The 24,979-nt window shown below is 43.7% G+C and overlaps 2 long non-coding RNA genes across 3 annotated transcripts in view; one reads left to right on the top strand and one right to left on the bottom strand.

The window, feature by feature from the left end:
• The window catches only part of LOC111775900 (uncharacterized), a 63,601-nt gene that overhangs the window by 5,768 nt on the left and 32,854 nt on the right, over positions 1-24,979 (top strand). The window lies entirely within an intron of this gene.
• Positions 10,953-14,651, bottom strand: LOC138916577 (uncharacterized). The gene is made up of 2 exons (XR_011423855.1): positions 14,481-14,651; positions 10,953-11,221 (listed from the first exon to the last, which is right to left on the bottom strand). It is a non-coding gene; the product is annotated as an uncharacterized lncRNA (long non-coding RNA).

The following is a 24,979-nucleotide window of genomic DNA, read 5'->3' as shown; positions in this document are numbered from 1 at the left end:
ATGGGTCTTGCTGGGCTAAAATCAAGCTGTTGGCAGGACTGTGTTCCCTTTGCATACCTAGGGGAGAACCTGTGCCCTTGCCCTTTCCAGCTTCTAGAGACCACCTGCATCCCTTGGCTTGTGTCCCCCGCCTCCTTCTTCAAAGCCAGCAACCGTGGGTCAAGTTTTTCTCAAATCATGTCACTTTTCCATTTCCTTCTTTGATTTTTAAGGATCGTTGTGATTATATTGAGCCAACCTGGATCATCCAGGATAATCTCCCTATTTTAAGATCCGCTGTTTAGTAATCTTAATTCTATCTGCAACTTTCACTCCCTTTTGCCATGTGTATTCACAGGCGCTGGGGATGAGGATGTGGGCGTTTGGGGGCCCATTATTCTGCCTACCACAAGGTTAGTTCCTATCTGTTGCTATTACAAACAGAACTGATGAATGTCCTTGTATAAAACGTCATTTCCCACCTGTGAGTATATGCGTAAGACAGAGTCTGAGAAGTGGACTATCTGTGTAAAAGGACATAAGTTTAAAATTTTGGAAAGGTATTGTCAAATTTCGCTCCAAAGGGATCACACCAATTTATACACCTCCCATTAATGTATTAGTGCAAGTTTTAAAAAAAATTAGTAACCTTTATTTTTTTAGAGTATTTTTAGGTTTACAGAAAAATTAGTCAGAAAGTACAGAGTTCCGGAGCCGGCCCAGTTGTGCAGAGGTTAAGTTCACATGTTCCACTTTGGCAGCCTGGGGTTCGCTGGTTCGGATCCCGGGTGTGGACTTACACACCACATGTCAAACCATGCTGTGGCAGGCGTCCCACATATAAAGCAGAGGAAGATGGGCACAGATGTTAGCTCAGGGCCAGTCTTCCTCAGCAGAAAAAAAAAAGAGGAAGAAGAAGAAACAAAGTACAGAGTTCCCACATACCTCCTTGCCCTTCCATAGTTTCTCCTGTTACTTACATGTTGTATAAATGTGGTACATCTGTTACAATTGATGAGCCAATGTTGATACATTATTATTAACCAAAGTCCATAGTTTACATTAGGGTTCACTCTTGGTTGTTGTGCATTCTATAGATTTTGACAAATGTATAACAACAAGTATTCACCATTGCAGTCTCATACAGATTAGTTTCACTGCCCTAAAAATCCTCTGCGCGCTGCTTATGCAGCCCTCCCTCCCCCTCCCCCAAATCCCCAGCAGACACTGATATTTCTACTGTCTCCATAGTTTTGCCTTTTCCAGAATGTCGTATGGCTGGAATCCTATAGTGTATAGCCTTTTCATATTGGTTTCTCTCCCCTCACAAACACATTTAAGGTTCCTGCGTATCTTTTTATGGCTTGATTGCTCATTTCTTTTTACCACTAAATAATATTCCATTGTACGGAGGTACCACAGCTTGTATATCCATTCACCTACTGAAGGATGTCTTGGTTGCTTCCAAGATTTACCGATTCTGAATAAAGCTCCTATAAACATCTGTGTGCAGGTTTTCGTGCAGGCAGAAATTTTCAACTGTGCCAGTTTTTTTACATCTTTGAATATGCAGTATTTTAGCAAATTCTTTCATCTTGGCTAATCTGATAGATGAAAAACGCTATCTTGTTGTTGTTTTAATGTACATTTCTTTAATTAAGAGTGAAGTTTGACATCTCATATTTATATCTTTATTTCTGGAAATGGTCTGTTCATGTTTATTTTTCTATTGGCTTGCTTTTTCTTAGATACATACAATCTTTTTCTATAAAAGGAAATTGGAAATTTGTGTTATATTTTCACAAAAATCTTTTCCAGTTTATTGTTTGTCTTTTGATTTTTTCCATGTAGAAATTTAGAACATTTAAAGTCCAATTTATATCTGCTTTTTTCCTCTTGAGGCCTTTGGTGTTTTGTCTTGACTTTCCCACTTGGAGATTTTAAAAAGCTCTCCTGTTTAATGCTCATGTTTTTATGGTCTAACTTTTTACATTTAAGTCTTTGATACATCTGGATATATTTAGGTAACAGGCGCAAGGTAAGGTTCCAAGTGCTGCTCCCCCCAGCAAGGAAGGTTGTTCCAGTATCACTTTCAGGATAATCCATCTTTCCTCTTATTGGAAACGCCACCTTATTTATACACTAAATTCTAGCAGGTAATTGTATCTGTTCTCGTCTTTCGAGCTAACTATTTTGCTAACCAAAGCTTCACATTATGTTTTCTTAAATAACAGCTTTATTGACATATCATTCACATACTATAAAACTCACTTCTTTAAGTATACAATTCAGTGTTTTTTAGTATATTCACAGAATTGTGTAGCTATCACCGCTATCTAATTCACAACATTTTCATCGCCCCACAAAGACAGCCTGTACCCATTAGCAGTCACCCTCCACTCCCTCCTGCCCCCAGCTCCTGGCAATCACTAATCTACTTTCGGTTTCCATGGATTTACCTATTCTGACATTTCGTACAAATAGAATTACAGGAAACATACACCATGTGGCATTTTGTGACTGACTTCTTTCACTTAGTGTAATGTTTTCAAATTTCATCCACGATGTAACATGTACCAGTACTTCATTCCTTTTTTATTGCTGTATAATATTCCACTGTATGACTGCACCACATTTTGTTTATCCATTCATCAGCAGGTGTACATTTGGATTGTTTCTAATTTTTGGCTATTATGAGTAATGCTGCTCTCTATGTATAGCAGTAGCATATACATACACACATACACACCCAAGAGAATCAAAAACATATATATGTTATATATATATACATATGTAAAAAATATATATACATATATATATAGGAGTGGAATCGCTGGGTCATATGATAATTCCATGTTTGACATTTTGAAGAACTGTGAGGTGGTTTTCCAAAGTAGCTGCATCATTTTATATCCTTAACAGCAGTGCATGAGGGTTCCAATTTCTCCACATCCTCACCAACATTTCTTAATGTTTGCCTTTTTTATTATAGCCATCCTTGTGGGTGCGAAGTGGTATTTCATTGCAGTTTTGATTTGCGTTTCTCTAATAACTAGTAATGTTGGCATCTTTTCATGGACTTCTTGACCGTCGTATATCTTGTTTGGATAAATGTCTATTCAAATCCTTTGCCCATTTTTAAATTAGTTTATTTGTCTTCTTATTAGTGAATTTTAAGAGCTCTTTATACATTCTAGACACTAGACCCTTATCAGATATATGATTTGCAAACATTTTCTCCCACTTTGGGAGTTGTATTTTCGCTTTCTTAATGGTATCCTTTAAAGCACAAAAGTTTTTAATTTTGATGAAGTCCAATTTATCTACTTTTTTCTCTTGTTGTTTGTGGTTTTGGTGTCATATCTAAGAAACTACGCTATGTTTTAATGTCTGACTTTTTTTTTTCCAGGCTATTCTTTTTTTGTTTTTCTCCCCAAAGCCCCAGTACATAGTCACATATCTTAGTTGTAAGTCCTTCTGGTTCTTCTATGTGGGATGTCGCCACAGCATGGTTAGATGAGCGGTGTGTAGGTCTGCACCCAGGATCCGAACCGGTGAACACTGGGCCACCAAAGTGGAGCGTGCAAACTTAGCCACTATGCTACTGGGCCAGCTCCCTTCCAGGCTATTCTTGGATGCTTATTTTTCCATGTGAACTTTAGAATCAGCCCATCTTCTTCCAAAAGCAGCTCTTTTTATTATATTTTAAAAATTGGAATCACTGTAAATATAATGATTTGTGAGAACTGACATCTTTACAATAGAACATCTTCCTATTCAAAAACAGGATATGTGTTTACATTTATTCAGACTATTGAGTCCCTCAGTAGCATTCTAAAACATTCTTCTTAGCACATTGGTAATAGCTGTATTTTGTGTTGTTGCTCGTATGAATGGAATCTTTTCTTGCATTTTCTAAGTGGTTGCTGATTGCATATAAGAAGGCAACTGACTTTTGTATATCAGTCATATAACCAGTCACCTTATTTTATTGATATTGAATGATTTTATTGATAATTTCTGAGAGTCACCTTGAGTTTTCCAGATTTCTAGTCATATCGCCTAATAATAACGATAATTTTGCTTTCTTCTTTCCCGTTTTCATATTTCTTGTTTCTTTCTGCTGTATAATTGTATAGACCAGTGCTTCCAGAGCAATGTTAAATAATGATGGTGTTAGCGGAAATCTGTTTTTTGCTCCCGACTGTGGGAAATGCTTCCAGTGTTTACAGACTGCAGAGACAGCTCCCAGCGTCTCTTTCTGTCTTCCTTTCATTTGTTCTCTTTGTCAGGTTTACGCTGTCTTCATAAAAAGAATTTGGAAGTTTTCCCGCTTTCTCTTTGCTCTGGAACAATTTAAATAGCAGGTAGAATTCACCCAGGAAACTCTCTGGACTTGACACTTTTTGGGGGGATAACTCTTTGAAAACATCCTCAATTTAGTCTACAGTATTTAGTATGTTTTGGGGTTTTTCGAGTATGTTTTTAAAAACTCTTCTGGAATTAGTTGTAATATTTTCTTTTTTCCTAGAAAATCATCTCTTCTCCCCAGGGTTTTAAACATTTTTGCCTAGGTTGACCAAGGTAAACGCTTATGATTCTATTAATTGGCTCAGTGTCGATGGTGACTTTGCAACGCCCATTTCTTTCCTGTATGTGAGGTTTACAAAGCTGGTGGGAGGTCTCCTGCTGTGGGAGTGAGGCTGGGGGTTCCCAATCGTGAAATCTCCCGGTGACCAGCCAGTTTGGTTTTGTTCGAGATGACGTACGACAGACGTTCCTTCCTGTGCGTGGCTTTAGCTGTGATCCACTGGGGATTTACCACGTGCCAGACAGTGTGTTAAGCTCTTTACTTTCATTGTCTCACGTCTCACATAATCTCGCGAGATAGGTAGTATTGCATTATTCCCATTATACCACGGAGTAAACAGAGACTCAGATGAAAGAACTTGCCCAAGGTCCCACAGCTAGAAGCTGGCAAAGCTGGGATTCCGACCTGGTCCGTCTGCCTCGGGATCCATTCTAAGTCCAGGGCCTCCTGCCCCACCCCACCCCATTCTGCACTTGGCTTCTGCCTCCCCTGGTGTCAGCAGCACAGGCACGGCCACAGCTGGTGGACTTGTACGCAGGCCTGTGTTTTCTGGACTTCTGAGATGCCTTCTAGTGTGACCTCTCCTCCAACTCCTAGATAATTTGGGGGGTCTTGCTCCGGGCCAGCCACAGTGATAGATGCTGGCACAGCAACTTTCAGACACAGTGCTTCTAATCCAGTGGGGAAGGGACCGCTTCACCAGCTGAATTCAGATTCTCATTTAAATAGAGGGGAGAAAAAAAGCCACACACACACCCACACCCAACCATCAAATCACAGTGCCTTGAGGTATAACTGTAGAGAAAGCCCAGGACTAATTTGAATCACAGATGCCCACTCTTACCAGCTGCGTGACCAAGACGTGCCACCTCATTCCTCTGAGCCTCCGTTTCCACATCTGCAAAATGGAGATAACATCACATGTTTTTCACATGGTAGAAATGCATCTTACAGTTGATGGTGTCGATCAAGGATGCTTGGCACCATTTTTTTTTCTTTCTGTCTTATTGTTACCTAAAATAGTGGTGTGTCCTATTGATGGTCTTAGATTTGACGACGTGTGATAATAATCATGTGGTCGTTGGGAGAATGAAATGAGATGACAGAAAGTGGAAAACCCTGTAAACTCAGGTAAAACCGTGCGAGAAGCGTTGGCTGGTATTCGAATCCAGACTCTGTCGTGACCTCCTCGCTGGGTGACTGCGGGCAAGTTACCCCCGTTGTGTGGTCCCCAGATTTTCTTCGCTGGTCTTCCTTCTCAGCAAAATGAGAGATTTATTTAATTCGTTAATTCAGCCAACATATCTGGAACACATTTTCTGGGCCAGACACGGTGCTCTTGGGGGATGGGAGGGCCTGGCTCAGCCAGATGCTGAGAGGGAACAAGACTTTCCGTGTCAGCAGCGCTGTGATAAACGTAGAGACGGAGGGTGAGTTGACCTCAGGGGCCTTTCCAGCTTTAAATTCTGTCCTTCTAAAGCTGGGAGGAGGCCCACATAGGGTAGGTGTGTTTGGGGAGGCCATGTGGTAGGGCAGGCTGTAGAGCTGGACAGTCTTGGGCCAACTACATCATTATCTAGCTGTGTAATATTGGCCAATGACTTAACCTCTCTGAGCCTCAGGAGACTTATCTGTAAAATGAGAGTGACAGTAGTCCCAGCATTGAATGAAATATAGTATGTAAAGGGCTCAGCTCATAAGCAACTAATAAATATAGCCCTCTCTCCTTCTTTTCTTTTTCCTTCCTCCCTCCCTCTTTTCCTTCCTTCCTTCTTTGCTTCCTCTTCTCCTCTTTCCTGTTCTTCCTTCTCTGCCTCTCCCTCCTTCCCCTCCTCCTTTCCCCCAGTCCACTTGCCAGTACTTGAGAAGTATAGCCCTGGTGGTCTAGTGGTTAAGATTCTGTGCGCTCACCTCCTCAGCCCGGGGTCCCTTTTCAGGTCGGGGGACCACTCCTGCCGTCTATCAGTTGTCACACTGGGGTGGCTGCATGTTGCGGTGATGCTGAGAGCTGTGCCACTGGGATTTCAAACACCAGCAGGGTCACCCATGGCAGACAGGTTTCAGCAGAGCTTCCAAACCAAGGCAGACTAGGAAGAAGGACCTGGCCATCCATTTCCGAAACAATTGGCCATGGAAACCCTAAGAAGAGCAGAGGAGCACTGTCTGATGGAGCGCTGGAAGGTGAGAGGATGGCACAGACAGACGGGCAGGGTTCCGCTCTGCTGTCCACAGGGTCGCCAGGAATTGGAATAGATTTGAGGGCACTAACGACAACTTCAGAAGCACAAATCTCCTGGTGCAGGAATCCACTGTCTAAACCTTCCCACTTTCTATTTGGAGGTTGTCACAAAAAAGACAACTCTGCTGAATAAATTGGCCTCTCCCACTGCTAGCCTTTCAGTGGTTCCCATCCTTGCGGGATGTCTGTCTGCCGCGAGCCCTACCCCACAGCTAAGGGTCTCAAGAAGGATGTCTTCCCCAACGAGGTAGGGTAGACACAGAGGCCAAGGCCTAGGAGATCTGGAAAAAGTTATTGATGCCAAAATGGGGGAAACTGTAAAATCAAGAAACGTTTAATTAAAAACCTCGAAAATGTAACATTGTGTTACGTTAACTTCATTAATCGTTAAAATTTCGTGTTTCTTTATATTTGAAAAATTTGTAGGTGGGATTTTTATCATTTTGCAAGAGTTCTCAAATATGCACAATAGTTACTGAGAAATTATAGCCAATTGTAAGTTGTTATTCACCAGCTGTAAATTAAATGAGCATGTTTAGCTAAGTTCAATAGCAAAAGTATAAAAAACCCTTTCAACAACTTTACAGTTAAAATTGTTAAGATGGATTATTTTAAAGAATTTTGTACAATATAAGGCCTCTCCAGGGCCTAAGAAAGTCTTTAAAATGCCTTGTGCCATACTTTGAAGACTGTTAATCAACTCTTTAGCTCTTCTATTTTTTTTCCTAGGATAGCTGATTTTTCTAGCCCTTTGTAAGACATATCATATTTAGAATTTGTAATAATTTTTGAAAATATTCACTAGGTGATAAAAAATTGCAGAATATTAAACCACAGATAAGTTTGATCTCAAGTAGTTTAAAAAATTCATACGCACATTAAAAAAAAGACTGGAAAGAAATACACTAGAATGTTAACAGATTCTCTCGGAGGAAGAGCGTGCATAATTATCTTTTCTTTTTTCTAGTTTTCAGACTTTCCAAATTTTCTACAATGAAAATGCATTACAATCAGAAAAACAATTTTGGGTAGTTAAAAAATTTTTTCTTACTACAAAAGTAATTTACGCTCATTATAGAAAAATCACAAAATACATACAAGCATAAGGAAGGAAAAGCAACATGCAAATTCCACCCACCCAGAGACAACCGCTGGGTCCTTCCAGATCTTTTTTATGCATACACAAACATTTATATTTTTATCACAAAACGAGATCATTCTGTACATAGCACTGTTTTGAAAACTGCATCTTTCCCTCACAATGTATATTGAGAACATTTTTTTTAATGTCAACAGCACATTTTTACAAGACGATTTTGATGGCAGCGTACCACCACACTTTGAGGAGGAACTATCATTTACTTAACCTCCGATTATTAGACATGTACGTTGCTTCCCAGTTTTCTCTGTTACAAACAGTATTGTAATGAAAATATTTCAAAGCACCTAAGGATCCTTCATTTTCACAAGGAAATCACAGAACAGTACTCAACAGATATTTATCTTTAAATGATGCCAGGTGCTGAGGATACAAAGGTGTTTGAGGAGGGATTCCTGCTTTGGAGGAGCTCCCCGGTCAGCGGGAGACAGGAGTGGGAGCCGGGGACTCTGCCTGAGAAAGCCAGGAAAGGCTTCTCTGGGTGGGGGGGGACATTGAGCTGGGACTTGAAGATTGAGTAGGAGTTCACCAGGAGGACAGGGCGGGGTGGGTGGGAGACCTTCACAGGCACAGAGAATAGGACAGGAGAACATGGGAAGGAAGGCACCATTTAATCGAGAGGCTTTAATGTGTTGGGTACTTTCTTTTTTTTTGGTGAGGAAGATTGGCCCTGAGCTAACATCTGTGCCAATCTTTCTCTATTTTGTGTGTGGGACCCTGCCACAGCATGGCTTGATGAGTGGTGCTAGGTCCACGCCTGGGATCCAAACCCATGAACCATGGGCTACCCAAGCGGAGCTCGCAAATTTAACCACTATGCCTCTCGGCCGGCACCGCCCCCCATATAAGTTTTCTCATTTATCCTCACATCAATTCTGCAAAGGAACCATTATTATTCCTGTCTTCCAGCCAAAGAAACTGAGAGTATGGTGCTTGTTTAGTTAGAGGGAGAGCCAGGATCTGGACACGGGTGTCACTTACTCTGAAGTCCAAGCTCTGCCTTCCTTCTTCTTCTCTTGCCCCTGATGGGAACAGCGGCAGCTGGATGCTCCCCGGGAAGGTAAAAAGGGTCCACCTCCTTTGTTTTTCATCCGATTTTTCTTGGTAGCAAACACCCCCAGCCATTTTAAAGCTTGTGCTACGTCCTGCCATTAAGAACTACTAAAGTCCCAACCCGCTTTGGTCTCCTCCTTTCAGAGCTTGAAAGAGAGGTGGGCACGTCCAGCCGCCATGTTGAGCGCTCTCTTTCGCCATCACGTGAACAAGCCTGTCCTCTCCCCACTCTACCTCCTTTGTCTTGGCACAAAGACGCAGACTTAGGCTCAGAGAGGTGTGTTTGGGGAGTGGGGAGACATTCAGTGGAGCAGGACAAGGGGCGATAGGATGGGGAGAAGTGGGGTCTGAGGGCTGGACAGGTGGGCTGGACAGGTGGCTCTTGCCAAGGCCTCTGTCACTGACGTTTGTGGGCATGACCTGGTCTAATGGAGGAAGAAGACTCAGACGGCTCTGGGAAGAATGGTTTGACCCACAGAGACACAGGTGTTGGAGAAAACACGATATGGACCCAAAATAAGAATAGCTAACATTTTTTGATTGCCAGACACTATCCTAAGCCTCTAAAACATTTTAACTCTCTTAATCCTTTCGGGGTGGGTGCTATTATTATCCTTGTTTCTCAGGTGAGAAAACTGAAGCACAGAGAGATTAAGTAACTTGTCCAAGAGCACACAGTAAGTGGAAAAGCCAAGATTCAGACCGAGTGAGCCTACTGTTAATCTTTAATCTAGCTTAGGCCTTGCAAAGCTGAATGAAGCACCTCTCAGCTCCATGAAAACAGGAAGCCCGTAACTCTGACCCCCAGCGCAGAGCTCGACTTCCGAAACATAATGCACTGTCCATAAATATTATTTATTAACATAACAGTATAATGATAGGTAACATTATATGTAATGTATATTATTATAACATATATATACACGTAAGATTATAATAATATTGATGATTAAATGTGGAAGAGATGAATCTGAACTAAACAGCGGTGGGGGATGAAAGGGATAAAATCTTTCTGAATGAGAAATGCAGGATTTGGTGACAAGATGTGGGGTGGCTTGGTTTCCACGTTGGCGAGCAGGAGGATGGTGGTGTCGTGAACGAGGCTCGGCCCACACCAGAAAGGGGTTGTGGGAGAGGGTTGTCCTTGAGCCACATGAACTCATGGGGCCCAGGGACCTTAGAGTGCCTCCAGTGAGAGTCATATAAAGCTTATTCTTCTGATTTTGATAGCAAAACTAACAGGTTTACGAACTTCTCACATGCTAATTAAGAAACTAATTAAAACCCATCAGTTCTAAAAGGCATATGGTTCACTTAAGGTTGATCCAAGATTGGTGCTTGGTTAAACAATATTTTAATAAATCACAAAATGAATTGGCTCTGATACTAACACTAGTATGGTTTTCCAATTATTGGATAGGTTTCACATGGTTTTTTTCATTTGAAAGAAATTAAATGAGATAGCCTAGATAAAAATGCCTAATGCCTCATGATCATTTAAAATTGGGTTCTTTCTGGGGCCGGCCGTGGCCGAGTGGTTAAGTTCACGTGCTCTGCTTCGGTGGCCCAGGGTTTCGCCGGTTCAGATCCTGGGTGTGGACATGGCACCACTCATCAGGCCACACTGAGGCGGCATCCCACATGCCACAACTAGAAGGACCCACAACAAAGAATATACAACTATGTACCGGGGGGCTTTGGGGAGAAAAAGGAAAAAAGAAAACCTTTAAAAAAATAATAAATAAAATTAGATTCTTTCTCCTTGAACTCTGCGGGTAGGTGTGGTCTTCATCCACATTTTACAGATGAGCAAATAGGCATAATTAGGAGAGGTTCAAGGACATATATAAGATGCTTTTACAAGGAACTGAAGAAGTCAGAACCCATACACATCTCTCCCACTATTGCTGGATAATAAATTATCCCCCAACTTAGCAGCTTAAAACAGTAAATATTTATTATCTCACACAATTACTGACAGTCAGGAATCCGGGAGAGGCTGAGCTGGGTGGCTCGGCTGGGGCTCTCTCCTGACGTGGTTCTTGAGCTGTTGGTGGGGACGGCCATCTCCGAAGGCTCGACCGGGGCTGGAGGTTCCATTTCCAAGCTCACTCACCATGTGACAGGAAGCTTCTGCTCCTTGGCATGTGGGCCTCTCTATAGGGATGCTCGTGACATCGCTTCATCCAGACTGAGTGATCTGAGAAAGAAAAAGAGATGAAGAAAGGGGGAGGAGAGGAGAAAGGGAGAAGGAGAAAGTGAGAGAGAGAGAGAGAGAGCGCAACCAAGTTGGCAGCATTATAACCTAAATCTCAGAAGTGACATCCCATCTGTTCTGCCACATTCTAGTCCTTAGAAGTGAGTCACTAGGTCAGCCTACACTCTAGCGGAGGGGACTTCACAGGGTGTGAATGCTAAGAAGCAGGGCTCACTGGGGACCATGTTAGAGGCTGCTACCATGGGCGCCTTTTCCACTCCATCATATCGTATCTTGTTGTTTTCATCTTTGCAGCCCCCTCACCCTCACAGAAATACTTTATGAACTTAATAAAATTGCAATATGACCAGTTTGGGGAGATTTATATTTTCTGTAGACCACAGCATTGAACGACTTAGCAAACCAGAAAGTGGAAAATGGTTATAAAGGGATCCAATTACTTTCATTGCCGAGGCGCTGTAAGATGCAACATGGAAAAATGGACTTCATTGTTGAAAAATTAATTAGACAATTACCCTTATGTCTGCTTAAATACACTTAGGTGTTAACTGGTAATCTGACTTGAGGTTTATTTTAAGGTGAATTTGTTATCTTGACTCTGTCCTTTAAAAAATGATGTCTGTTTCATATGCCAGGAACACTCCTGGTCTTGCTGAGAAACAGTATCTAGTTCATCGTTGTGGTTCTTCTCCAGATGGCACTGATCAGGGTCAGACTGGCCCAGAGGGCAAAAAGGCATTTGCTTTGGAAGCCCCATCAAGAAGAAAATCTTTCTACTGCCTGAGGGCCTTTTCTGGGAAGGCCAATGGTGGTGAGAAAGGCTAGGATTGCAAGGGGAAAATACAGGGACTCCTCGCGTCTCTCTGCTCTGTGACTTTGGGCAAGACTTACGTCACCTGGGTTTCATTTTCTCTATCTGCAAAATGAGGTGGTCAGAGTAGACATGTCGGAGGTCACCTCACCCGTAAAATTCCATGATTGTCAGGTATGGCTACTGGAGGGGTAGCCTGCAAGGGTTTTCTTTTTCTTTCAAAAAGTTTCTTAGCCTGATCTGTTTGCTAGAATTTGTTTTACAGAGTAACTTATTTTCGTTAAATAGAGTGGGTTGGACGTGTGTTTACCTGCGTGCTCTCTTCAAATCCCATCTAAATGACCAGGACAAAGAGAATGGCGAAGGGCCATCAGTGGACAAGAGAAGGGATGGAAGGAGCAGATAGTAAGGGCCTGTAGAGCGAAAGGCCCATGAGGAGCCAAAAAGCTTGCCTTGCGGAATCCCAGAGAGGCCCGGGAATTTCAGAAGCTCACCAAAGATGGAGTGAAGAGAATTAAGTGAAAGTCTGGATGAAGGAATGGTGACATTGTCCTCTCTGCCGACACGCCCACTCTCCCTCACCACCTCTGAGCATCTCCGGAAAAGCTAAGCAATCCCAGAGGAAGGAGCTTTCCATGAAAAAGCCAACGTGCTGCCCGATCACCTCACAGAGAACTCTACCAGTTGACAAGCCTGTCACACAGATGGAGCTTTCCGTCGGCTTCTCGTGCCTCCCTCTCGACGTGAATGCTCAGCCAAAGATCACCAGACACTGAGGAAAGCCTTCCCAACAGGAGAAATAGACCAAAAAAGACGGGCAAATAATTAAGCAGAAATAATAATTTTCCTCAAGTAGTTGAGAAGATAGCATTCAAATTTCTGCTCAAATGTCACTCCTCACAGACTTCCACTGGCCATTGTGTGTTGAACAGTATCTTCCATTACTCTCTAGCCCCTCACTCTGCCTAATTTCAGAGACAACAGAGAAATGGAGGGGAGAAAATTATTAAAATAAGTAATACGAAGAATTTTCCCAGAACTGAAGGATATGAGTTTCCAGTTTGAAAGGGTCCAGTGGGTGCCAAGCACAATGGCGGACAAAAGACCTCACGAAGGCACATGATTATGAAGTTTCAGGGCCCTGGAGATGAAGATTCTGGAAGCTTCCCGAGAGACAAAGTAGGCTTTTACAAAGCATCAGCAATCAGAATTACCTCAGACTGCTCACTAAAAACATCAGAGGCTAGAAGAAAATGGAGCAAGGTATCAAAATCCTGAGGGAGAATGAGTCCAACCTATAATTCTGTATTCAGTTCAGTTATCAATTAAGTGTGGAAGGGAAGCAGACATTTTTAGACATACATGTTTATTTTTCTTGGAATGAACCAAGAAAGAGGGTGACACAGGATTCAGGGCGTCCAAATCAGGACAGTGACAAGGGGTGCTCCCAGGATGATGGAAAATGCAAGCGACCAGCCCAAATGAAAGAAGGAGGACAGGAGGGAGGACTGCGAGAAAAAATGGAGTGGGCAGATTATCTGAGTTGCTTGGCGTATGGAAATTTTAAAAGGCTGCTGGAAGTTCTAAGAAAAGTTATTGTTAGATATCCAGAATACTAAGCAAATTAAAAAATAAACAAAAAGTTGTCCGAGAAGAGACGCATATCTTGGTACACTGGCTCCAGGGAATACAAATCCTATAATCATAATAAAGTAAACATTAAGTGTTAACTTAAGCAAGGGTTACAACTACATGGAGCAGAAGAGGAAACAGGAAGTGCTTAAAAAAAGCCGACTTATTCTTCCCGCTGGTCAATCCATGATGGGGAAACTGACAAATGGAACTGACATAGCATCTAAGCTTGTTCTTTGGACAAATGAAGTTAAATACCAGAAAAAAAGTACAAAAGAGAGGTCGTGGTTGCCTCTGAGCAGAAGAGGAGCTGGTTTTTTTTTGGTTAAAGGTGTATTTAGTACAATTTGAGTCAAACTAAGAGCAATCATTACATGGAGAAAAATAAAGACGAGGTTTAAAAATTCCGCATCTCACGGAGGGACAGTTCATATGGATCCCGTCACCATCAGCCAGTGTGACCAGAAGAAAATCGCGGAGAGGTAAGACCGAGCTCGTGCTTACACTGCCCCCTGATCGATGTGGGGACGCCTGGAAAGGTTGTCCTGCCGCTAAATCTCACCCCTACTGGCGACAGATGCCCCGCCCTTCTGTGGTGTCGGGGGAGCAAGAGTTGATGGATTGAAGTTAAAGGATTTGGGTTCAAATTTAGTTTCTGCCGCGTATTAGCCGAGCGATGTCAGGAAAATAACAAATCGTAAATATTCCCTGAGCACCCACAGGACCGTTGACAGACGTTAGGGACGCACATCCCTGTCCTTGAGGAGATTAAGGAGGGGGATGCGTTAGTTTCCTCACTGATAAATGGGAATTCATGTTCTGTGTGCAGGAGCCTGGCCGCTGGGCAGGAGCAGGAGGGACCGAGGCTTGGGCTCTGAGTGGCCAGAGCTTCGAAGCACATGGAGGACTGCAGGATAAAGAGAGACCGGGTCACAGGGCCCGGGACAAAGGCCCGGCCCCAAAGCGCATGCGCTGGGGGTGGAGGTGCGGGGGGGGGGGGGGGGCGGAATGGGGCGGGGCCAAGCAGTGGTGCCGCATCTTCCCCACACTGGCTGAACTGTACCGTCTCATTTTCCTTCTTAGGACCGCCCTCAGAGAGCTGGGATTTTAGAAGGTTAGAGGTGAGAGTCCTAAAAAATACCTAGGTCACTCATTCCTACAGTTTTGCAATTCATAAGTCAGTACCATTAGCAAACTGATTTGTTGGGCCAGCGGAGAGGTACTGGCTTATTTTCTAAATAGAGACATGAAAAAGAAACAGGGAAAACCCTCCAGCTACCATCATTTCACAAAGGAAAGGACAGTTTACCGTCAGAAGAGGAGGAGAGATAATCTCAGCGTAAAAGACAGTCTTGTACCTCCCATAAAGTTCACTTAATTCATGGAAAACGCTACCTTGGCCTTATTTTCCTCATTTCACTGCTGTCAGGTGACACCTTGGGTGCACACCAACCCTGAACCAAGGCCAGCTTCAGGCACCCTCTTACTCACCAGCCCCTTCACGTTCTCAGTAAAGTCGAGCCTAGATCAGATGTGGGAGGCGACAGAAGAGCCAGGATGGAGAGCCAGGATGAAGAGCCAGGATGGAGAGCCTACTGTGTACACTCAGGCGAGCGGCAGAGTCGGATAACTGACTAGCTCTTGCCGCGATGAAAGGAGAGAGAAAAACTTGAGGAAAATGACCTCCCATGGAGGCTAATGCCCTCTCTCCCACCTTCCCGACACCCCCAAACTGCCTGCTGGATGGCTGCGCTCTCTGATTTTGCTTCCTCCTTCTCAGCCTCTCTCTGGGATTCTTCTCCGAGACCCTGCGTGGAAGTCTTCATCCTCCGTGACTCCTGTAGCGTTGGAAGCATTTGACACTGTTGACCATTCTCCCTCCTTGAACCGCTCCCTTCCCCTGGCGTTGGGCACCAGGGTCTGCGGGCTCCCCTCCTGCTTCCTGAGCAACTCTTTCTCCTTCTCTCATTCCTCTTCTGCGTGACAAATGTGGGTTTCCCCTCGAGTTTATTCCTCGTCCCCCAGAAATCTCATTCGTTACCATTTACGTACAGACAACTCCCCGACTTTTATCCCCAGTGCCGCCCCATCTTCCACGCTTCAGACCCGTTCTGTTAGTGGGTATTTTGACATCTCCACCTGGAACTCTGCAAGGCACCCAAAGTAACATGTTGCAAATGGAAGCCTTGTTTTCCGTCTAAACCTGCTCCTCCCTCCCTTTTCCCTGTTTTGGCTGAAACTATCGCCCTCCATTCTACCTCCAACGCTAGACGCTTTGGAGTCAAACTTGACATCTCTTCCTTCCTGCCTGCCAGTTTCAGATCAGTCACAGATCCAACCCAGCCTTTCTTAGAAATGTCTTTCTGATCTTAAATGTCTTCTAAGCCCATCCTCACTGCCCGCCTGTGCCATTTCTTTCCTGTACTCGTGCAACATTTTCCTGACTGGTCTCCATATCAACACTCTCCCATCTCTCGTCAGCCCAGCCTCTTGATCATCAAACCAAACCAGAGCGTGCTATTCTTTCTTGTGAAACCTCTATTGGATGACTAAAATAAATTAAAATAATATTTTATGTATTAATAATAAAGAAAAGAATAGAAAAGAAAAACCATGAGGAGAATTTTTTTTTTTTTTACTTTTTATTGCGATTACGATAGGTTACAACCTTGTGAAATTTCAGTTGTACATTATTGTTTGCCAGTCGTGTGGTAGGTGCACCACTTCACCCTTTGTGCCCCCGCCCCTGGTAGCCACTAATCTGTTCTCTTTGTCTACGTGTTTAACTTCCACCTATGAGTGGAGTCATACAGAGATTGTCCTTCTCTACCTGGCTTACTTCACTTAACATAATTCCGTCGAGGTCCATCCATGTTGTTGTGAAATGGGATGATTTTATCCTTTTTTATGGCTGAGTAGTATTCCATTATATATATATATATATATATGTATATATATATATATATATATATATACCATATCTTCTTTATCCAATCATCAGTTGATGGGCACTTAGGTTGCTTCCACGTCTTGGCTATTGTAAATAATACTGCAATGAACATGGGGGTGCATGGGACTTTTGGAATTGCTGACTTCAAGCTCTTTGGATAGATACCCCGTAGTGGGATGGCTGGGTCGTATGCTATTCTATTTTTAATTTTTTGAGAACTCTCCATACTGTTTTCCATAGTGGCTGCACCAGTTTGCATTCCCACCAGCAGTATATGAGGGTTCCTTTTTCTCCACACCCTCTCCAACACTTGCTACTTTTTGTTTTGGTTATTTTTGCCATTCTAACAGGTGTAAGGTAATATCTTAGTGTAGTTTTGATTTGCTTTTCCCTGATGATTAGTGATGATGAGCATCTTTTTGTGTGTCTATTGGCCATCCTTATGTCTTCTTTGGAGAAATGTCTGTTCATGTCCCCTGCCCATTTTTTGATCGGGTTGTTTGATTTTTTTTGTTGTTGAGCTGTGTGAGTTCTTTATATAGTATAGAGATTAACCCTTTGTCGGATAAATGACTTGCAAATATTTTTTCCCAATTGGTGGGTTGTTTTTTTGTTTCAATCCTGTTTTCCCTTGCCTTGAAGAAGCTCTTTAGTCTGATGAAGTCCCAGTTGTTTATTCTTTCTATTGTGTCCCTTGTCTGAGAAGACATGGTGTCCCAAAAGATCTTTTTGATACTGATGTCAAAGAGTGTACTGCCTATATTTTCTTCTAGAAGCCTTATGGTTTCAGGTCTTATCTTTAGGTCTTTGATCCATTTTGAGTTTATTTTTGTGAATGGTGAAAAAGAATGGTTAATTTTCATTCTTTTACCTGTGGCTGTCCAGTTGTCCCAGCACCATTTGTTGAAGAGACTTTCTTTTCTCCATTGTATGTCATGAGGAGAATTTTTAAAAGTATAACCTCAATACTGATGAGGATGCTGTGAAACAATCTCATTTGTTGCAAATAGAAATGCAATTTGTCAAATCATTTTATTTATTTTTTAATTTAATTTAATTTATTTTATGATTGTCACCTGAGCTAACAACTGTTGCCAATCTTTTCTTTTTTCCTGCTTTTTTCTCCCCAAATCTTCCCAGGACATAGTTGTATATTTTAGTTGTGGTCCTTGTAGTTGTGGCATGTGGATGCCACCTCAACATGGCCCAACGAGCGGTGCCATGTCCGTGCCCAGGATCCTAACTCTGGGCCGCCTAAGTGGAGCAGACGGACTTAACCACTCAGCCACAGGGCCGGCCCCTCAGATCATTTTAGAATGCAATTTAAGGATGCATCATAAGAGCTTAAGTGTATTCAGTCTTTGACCCAGTAATTCCATTTCTGAGAAGCTAAGGAACTAACCCCATTATGAAGAGCTTCATGCACAAAGATATTTATTACATCATTATTTATATAGAGAAAAATTAGAAATAACCGAACTATATTACAAGAGAAGTAATCTATGAACTGGAGGCCTATTATGCAGCCATTAAAAATGACATTTACTCATAGGAAAAAGACAAAGTAAAATACACTAAAATTTCAGTAATGATTCCTTTTAACTGGTGGGATTGTGGATGATTTTAATTTTCTTCTTTATAATTTTCTATATTTTCCAAAGTTTCTACCATAAATAACTTATTATAATTAGGTAAGAAATTTATTTTTAAATAATGCTTAGAATAAGTTTATGGTAATTGAAAAAAAAAGCGGCATACCAAGTTGTACGTAAAACATAATCCCAGCATAAACATAAACAGGAGGGGGCCGGCCCAGTGGCGCAGCGGTTAAGTTCGCACGTTCCACTTCGACGGCCTGGGGTTTGTAGGTTCGGATCCCGGGTGCGGACAAGGCACTGCTTGGCAAGCCATGCTGTGGTAGGCGTCCTATGTATAAAGTGGAGGAAGATGGGCATGGATGTTAGCTCAAGGCCAGTCTTCCTCAGCAAAAAGAGGAGGATTGGCAGCAGATGTTAGCTCAGGGCTAATCTTCCTCAAAAAAAAAAAAATTAAAAAAAAAACACAAACAGGAGGGTAAAGAAATACAACAAACTGCTCATACTGATTGCCTGTAGGGGGCAGCACCATGGGGGGGCGTTTGTTGATTTCACCTTCCTGATTTTCCAGCTATAGCGGAGGAAGAGTGTGTGTGTGCACATGTGTGCATGTGCGTGCAGTACACACAGAGAATACTAAGAAACTCTCCATTGCCTGCAAGATTTAATTCACACCCCTTGTATGGTGTACACACCACAGGCACCCCAGCTGACGTTTAAGAAAATTGAGCTATAACTCACATACCATAAAATTTACCCTTTTAATTTGTGCAACTCAGTGGTTTTTAGAACATTCATTTTGTACAACCCGCATCACTACCTAATTCCAGAACATTTTCACCCCAAAAGAACCCCTGTACCAATTGGCAGTCACTTCTCGTTTCCTCCTTTCCCTAGCCTCCGTCAATCACTGACCACCTTTCAATTTCTATTAATTTGCCTATTCTGGACATTTCATACGGATAGAATCACACAATATGTGGGCTTTTGTGTCTGGGTCTTTAACTTAGCATAATGTTTCAAGGTTCATCCATGGCATAGCATGTATCAGCGCCCCATTCCTTTTTATTGCCGAATAATATTCCATTGTATGAATGAACTATATTTTGCTTATTCATTTATCAGTTGATGGGCATTTGAGTTGTCTTCACTTCTTGGTTATTGTGACTCATGCTGCTGTGAACATTCGTGTCCGAGTTTTTGTGTGGACATACATTTTCGGTTCTCTTGGGTATATGTATAGGAGTGGAATTGCTGGGTCATATGGCAACCCTATGTTTGACCTTTTAAGGAACTGTTTTCACAGCAGCGACACCATTTTACCTTCCTACCAGCGGTGTAGGAGGGTTTCAATTTCCCCACATCCTCATCAACACTTGTTAATGTCTGTCTTTTTTATTTTTATAGCATCCTAGTGGGTATAAAGTGGCATCTCATTGTGGTTTTGATTTGCATTCCCCTAATGATGTTGGGCATCTTTTCATGTGCCATTAGTATACCTTCTTTGGAGAAATAGCTATTTAAATCTTTTGTCCATTTTTAAATCGGGTTGTTTCTCTTCTCATTCTTGAGTTGTAAGTTTCTTTATATGCTCTGGGCATGAGTCCCTTATCAGATACATAATTTACAAATATTTTCTCCCAAATGGGTTGTCTTTGTACTTTCTCGATGGTCTCTTTTGAAGCACGAAAGTTTCAACTGATGAAACTTTTTTCTTCTCTTGTTTGTGTTTTTGATGTCATAGCTTATAAACCATTGCTTAATCCAAGGTCGTGAAGATTTACACCTATGCTTTCTTGTAAGAGTTTTGTGGTTTGAATGCTTACATTTAGATGTTGACCTCTTTTGAATTACTTTTTGCATATGGTGTGAGGTAGGAGTCCAGCTTCATCTTTTCCATGTGGATATCCCGTTGTGCCAGCATCCCTTGTTAAAAAGACTATTGTTTCCCCCATTGAATTATCTTAGGGAACCATTTGACCATAGCTATAAGGGCTAGATGATATTTTTAGCTTAATTTCTAGCCTTCTCAGACTCCTCAATTTGCCAAGCTTTTCCCATCCTTGATGCCTTTGTGCAGGCTGGTCCTTCACCTGACCTCCACTTGTCTTGGCAGCTGACTATCCTCATTCCCCAGATATTGTCTGTCCCCACAGCCTTCCCATCTCCCCGAGGCAGTCAGGTTCAGGGCTCTCGGAGCCTTTTGCTCACCCCTCTGTCTATCATTGCTCTATTCACCTTGTATTAAAGTTATTTTTTCATGAGTGGGTATACTTTGAGAGCTCCAAGATCAGCAGCTGTGTCTTATTCCTCTTTGAAGCACGTAGCACAGTGCCTGGCACTTAACAGGTGTTTTAGGAACGTTAGTTGAATGACCATTGACTGAAATTTCTGAAAATTATGACTATGCTGAGGACTTTAATGGGAAAACAAAAGGGTAACTTATTGGACCAATGCCTCCCATCCTCTCTCTTTCTCCAATTCCAGAGCATAGTATTGATTCGTTTGTTTGTTTGTTTAAGAAGTTTCTATTGAGTATCTATACCATGCTAGGCATTGAGCTAGAAGCTGCAGATAACATGGTGAACACACACAGACATCGCCCCTCACCCTTAATAGTGTGTACAGTCCAGTGGGTGAAATCAGAGTTCATCAAATAATCATGCAAATGTGAAAAATGTGAGCGCATGTCATCCAACCATCTCTTGTGCTCTCACCTACCTCCGCTTGTGTGTTTGTTGACAATTTGGCCACCTGGCTCCCTGACTTCCTCTGAACCTCTACTCCTGCCATTGTCCACAGCGACTTTAAGATCCACGTAAATGACCATCCATCACTTTGCCTTTCCTTTCTTTTTTTTTCTACTGTTTTTTGCCTTCTCAAAGCCCCAGTGCATGGTTGCATATTCTAGTTGTAAGTCCTTCTAGTTCTTCTACGTGAGCTGCCGCCACACCATGGCCACTGACAGATAAATGGTGTGGTTCTGCGACCAGGAACTGAACCTGGGCCACCAAAGTGGTGAAAGTGCCGAACTTTAACCACTTGGCCATCAGGGCTGGCTCCCTGCCTCTCCTTTCTTTCGTTTTTTTTTTAGAAGGATTAGCCCTGAGCTAATGTCCACCACCAATCCTACTCTTTATGCTGAGGAATGCTGGCCCTGAGCTAACATCCGTGCCCATCTTCTTCTACTTTATATGTGGGATGCCACCTCAGCATGGCTTGATAAGTGGTGCCTAGGTCCACACCAGGGATCCGAGCTGGTGAACCCTGGGCCACTGAAGTGGAGCACATAAACCTAACTGCTATGACACTGGGCCAGCCCCCTGCCTCTCCTTTCTTGTTGCCACATTGCCATGATCCCCCTCCTCCACTCCACCTCAGTCACAGAGTCACAGACCTTGTCATAACGATAGCACCTCTGAAGTCTCCATTCCAGCCAGCCCAGGCGGACCGCCACTACATACCTTCCCAGCTCAGCTCTCCCAGGACTCCAGTTCCAACCATTCTCCGACCCTCACGAGATCTTCAGCCCATCACTTTTTTCACTGTCCCCCACCAGCCCTGACCCAGGCCCGCCCTTTCCTCCTCGCCCAACCTGGACGCTGTGGCCAGTATAACAAATGCTCTGTGCCTCCTTTGCTCTGCTGTGTCACCTGCCTAGACCCCAACCCAGGTGAAACCCAACAGGGTGCTCCTTTGCACCCACATCTGGGCTGCAGCATCACGGCTGGAGAGGACACCCACAACTGCCCGGCAGGTCTTGTTTCACGTTTAAGTCTGCGAATGAGTGGACCGCCTCGGCACTGCCCAACGATGCTCCTGCTGTCCCTGGTCACTCTGCCCCTCTCCAAGATGGCTGTGTGTACCTCCTCCCGTTTTCTCCAGCTCCACTGCCCTTCTCCTGCCTGTTCTGGGCTGATGACCTCATCTTCCTACTCACTGAGAAAGCAGAGCCCGGCTGATGCTCATTACCCACCCTAAACTCACGAACCTCCAGCATCGAAACGTACATGCTCTGCCCTCTCTCCTGTTGCAAATTACAAACTGTTCCTGTGCCTGTGTAATGCCAATCTCTCCACCCGGGCCCTGGGTCCCGTTCTTCCTCACCTACTCAAGGACTGACTGCAATTATCTCCTTTCTCGTGAATCACCAATGTCGCCCTCTCCGCCGGAGCGTTCCCCTCAGCATACAGATATGCTGTAAAACTTGCCATCTTGAAACAAAATAGAAAACAAAACAGAAACAGCCTCCATAGGGCTCATGTGCTCCCTGGCCCCTGCCTGATTTCTCTGCTCCTCCTTGTAGCAAAATTCCTCAAAAGACTTGGCATGTCCTCCAACCTTATTTAGTACTTTCCCAGTTTGCTCTCTCAACTCCAGCCACACTGGCCTTCTGCTGTTCTTTGGACTCACTAAGTTCATTCCCGTCCCAGGGCCTTTGCCCCTGCTGTTCCTTCTACCGGGAGTCATCTCTCCACGCACCTGTGCATGGTTCACTCTCTTATTTCACTGAGGTCTCTGTTTAAATGTCATCTGCTCAGAAAGGCTTTCTCTGCTGCCATTATCTGAAATGGTCACCCTGTCCCTGCCACCACACTAATCCTCACCCAGCTTTATTTTCTTCATGACATTTAGCACAGCCCGACATCCCATTATACATGTACATCTTTATTTGATTATTGTCTCTTCTTTTGTTAGAATGGAAGCTTCCTGGGGGCGTCTTTTGTTCACATTATATCCCCAGCCCCCAGAAGACTGTCTGACACATAGTGGACGCTCAAAAACTATGAATTAATGAATGATGAATGGCTGTACATGATTCTCTGAGACTATAGAGTGGAAGGTGGAGAAAGCTTCCTTGAGGAAGTGTGATACACTGATATTGGGACGAAAAGAGAGGGTTAACCTGGTAAGGTAGGGAGGGACAAATGTTCCAGACAAAGGGAGCGTGCAAAGGTCCTGGGGCTGGAAAGAATGAAGCCAATTGGACAAGCTAAGAGAAAGCCTGCACGTGAGCACAGGGAATGAGAGGGAGCCAGTGTGAAGTGGGCAGGAGCCAGCCACGCAGGGCCTAGAGGACTGTGGCCCAGCTCTGGCTTCTGTCCTAAAAGCAGTGGGAAGCTTTGCATGAAAGGCACAATGCGATTAGATTTGCATTTGAAGAGATCCCCCGACCCACTTACTATTGCTAATAATGACGATATGATGATGGTGATAAACGCTGGCATTTGTCGAATGAAAGGTCTTTTCAAAGTGTTTTCACATCCTCTATTCCAGCCTCCGCTTGTTGAATCCATCGACAAGAGCTGCGGACTTGAGCATATGGTGTGGGCCTGTTACAGGGATCGCATTTCCTGAATCCCAAATCAGGGCACACGGTCTGACAAAGCCCTTTTAAAATATATATATATATACACACAAAGCTAAGCATGCCAATCACATTTAATTACACATTTAACAAACTGCTTGAATTAAAAACAAAAAATGCCCGGCCATTGAGATTATTCCAGAAGGTTAGGGGGAAGTTGTTACTGGAAGTAGTACCCCATCCTCACCAAGATGCACCACACCTTTAGAGTGACATGTCCTAACAGTGTTGGGCCGTAAGCTCAACAGATCTTGACAACGATTTAAAAGTCAACCAAAGTTCTTCTCCCGCCTCCCCTGAAAAGCAGGGCCAGCGTGAGCCAGCCCTGAGGGCCCGGTGGTTGAAGTTTGGCGCTCTCACCGCTTTGGCGGCCTGGGTTTGTTTCCTGGGCGCGAAACCACACCACTCGTCTGTCAGTAGCCATGCTGTGGCGGTGGCCCACGTGAAAGAACTAGAAGGACTTACCGCTAGGATATACCGCCATGCACTGGGGCTTTGGGGAGGAAAAACAAAATGAAACAGAAAACAAAAAAAGAGGAAGATTGGCAACAGATGTTAGCTCAGGGTGGGTCTTTCCCTGAGGGAAAAAAAACCAAAGGCAAGGGCTCCTGTGAGTCTGGGGTCCTACTCTTGTTTTGGGGGGTGGACGGAAAGGCAGAGGGAAGGCTGAGGCCTCGACCTCTTGGGGGCCAAGGGCTCAGGGAGTCACGAGCAGAGTGTTCCTTTGGGGAGATGTCCCAGGTTAATATGCTCTGCCCGTTGCTCTCGTGAGCCTTGAGTGACGGGAAACCGCTGAGTTTATGAATGGGAGACACACCCCCAGCGAAGGCAGGAGAGGACAGTGAGTAGGACCAGGGGCAGACGGGGATGGACAAAGATTCCCCATTTAATAGAAACTAGAGATGTAGGTGCCCACACGCACGCAAATACACACGAGGACGCTGAAGGCGAGTCCTTCTCTGGGTCTGTCTGGGATGTGGGCAAAGGGGCTTAGGGTGACCTTGCAAATGGACTGGCAGTCCTTAGGAAGTGTTTCTAGAAGTCTCCTGGAGAAAAGCAAGAAGAGAGGGCGACTTTCTGGGCAATGACTGTGGAGAACGGTCAGAAAGGAGAAAGCGGGGAGACCTCTGGGGACCAGGGAATTTATGGCAATCAGCCGTCAGAACTGGGGACATCAATGAGTCACGTTCCTTCCCTTTGCTATTAGTAATTGGCCGGGAAATAAAAGGCTGCGATGTGGTTTTATAACTGCTTTCAAGTAGCGAGAAGGTTTTCCTTTGGAAGATGGGCATGAGCTGTTTGCAGACCTTAGGAGGGAAAAATGGCTCATTCTCCCGCTGGGTCTAGGTTTCAAGAGCTTTTCGGCTCAAATGTAAGAGCTGCC

This window comes from Equus caballus, chromosome 12 (genome assembly GCF_041296265.1).
Source record: "Equus caballus isolate H_3958 breed thoroughbred chromosome 12, TB-T2T, whole genome shotgun sequence".
Classification (NCBI taxonomy): Eukaryota; Metazoa; Chordata; class Mammalia; order Perissodactyla; family Equidae; genus Equus; species Equus caballus.
This window is presented reverse-complemented; position numbering and strand designations above follow the sequence as displayed.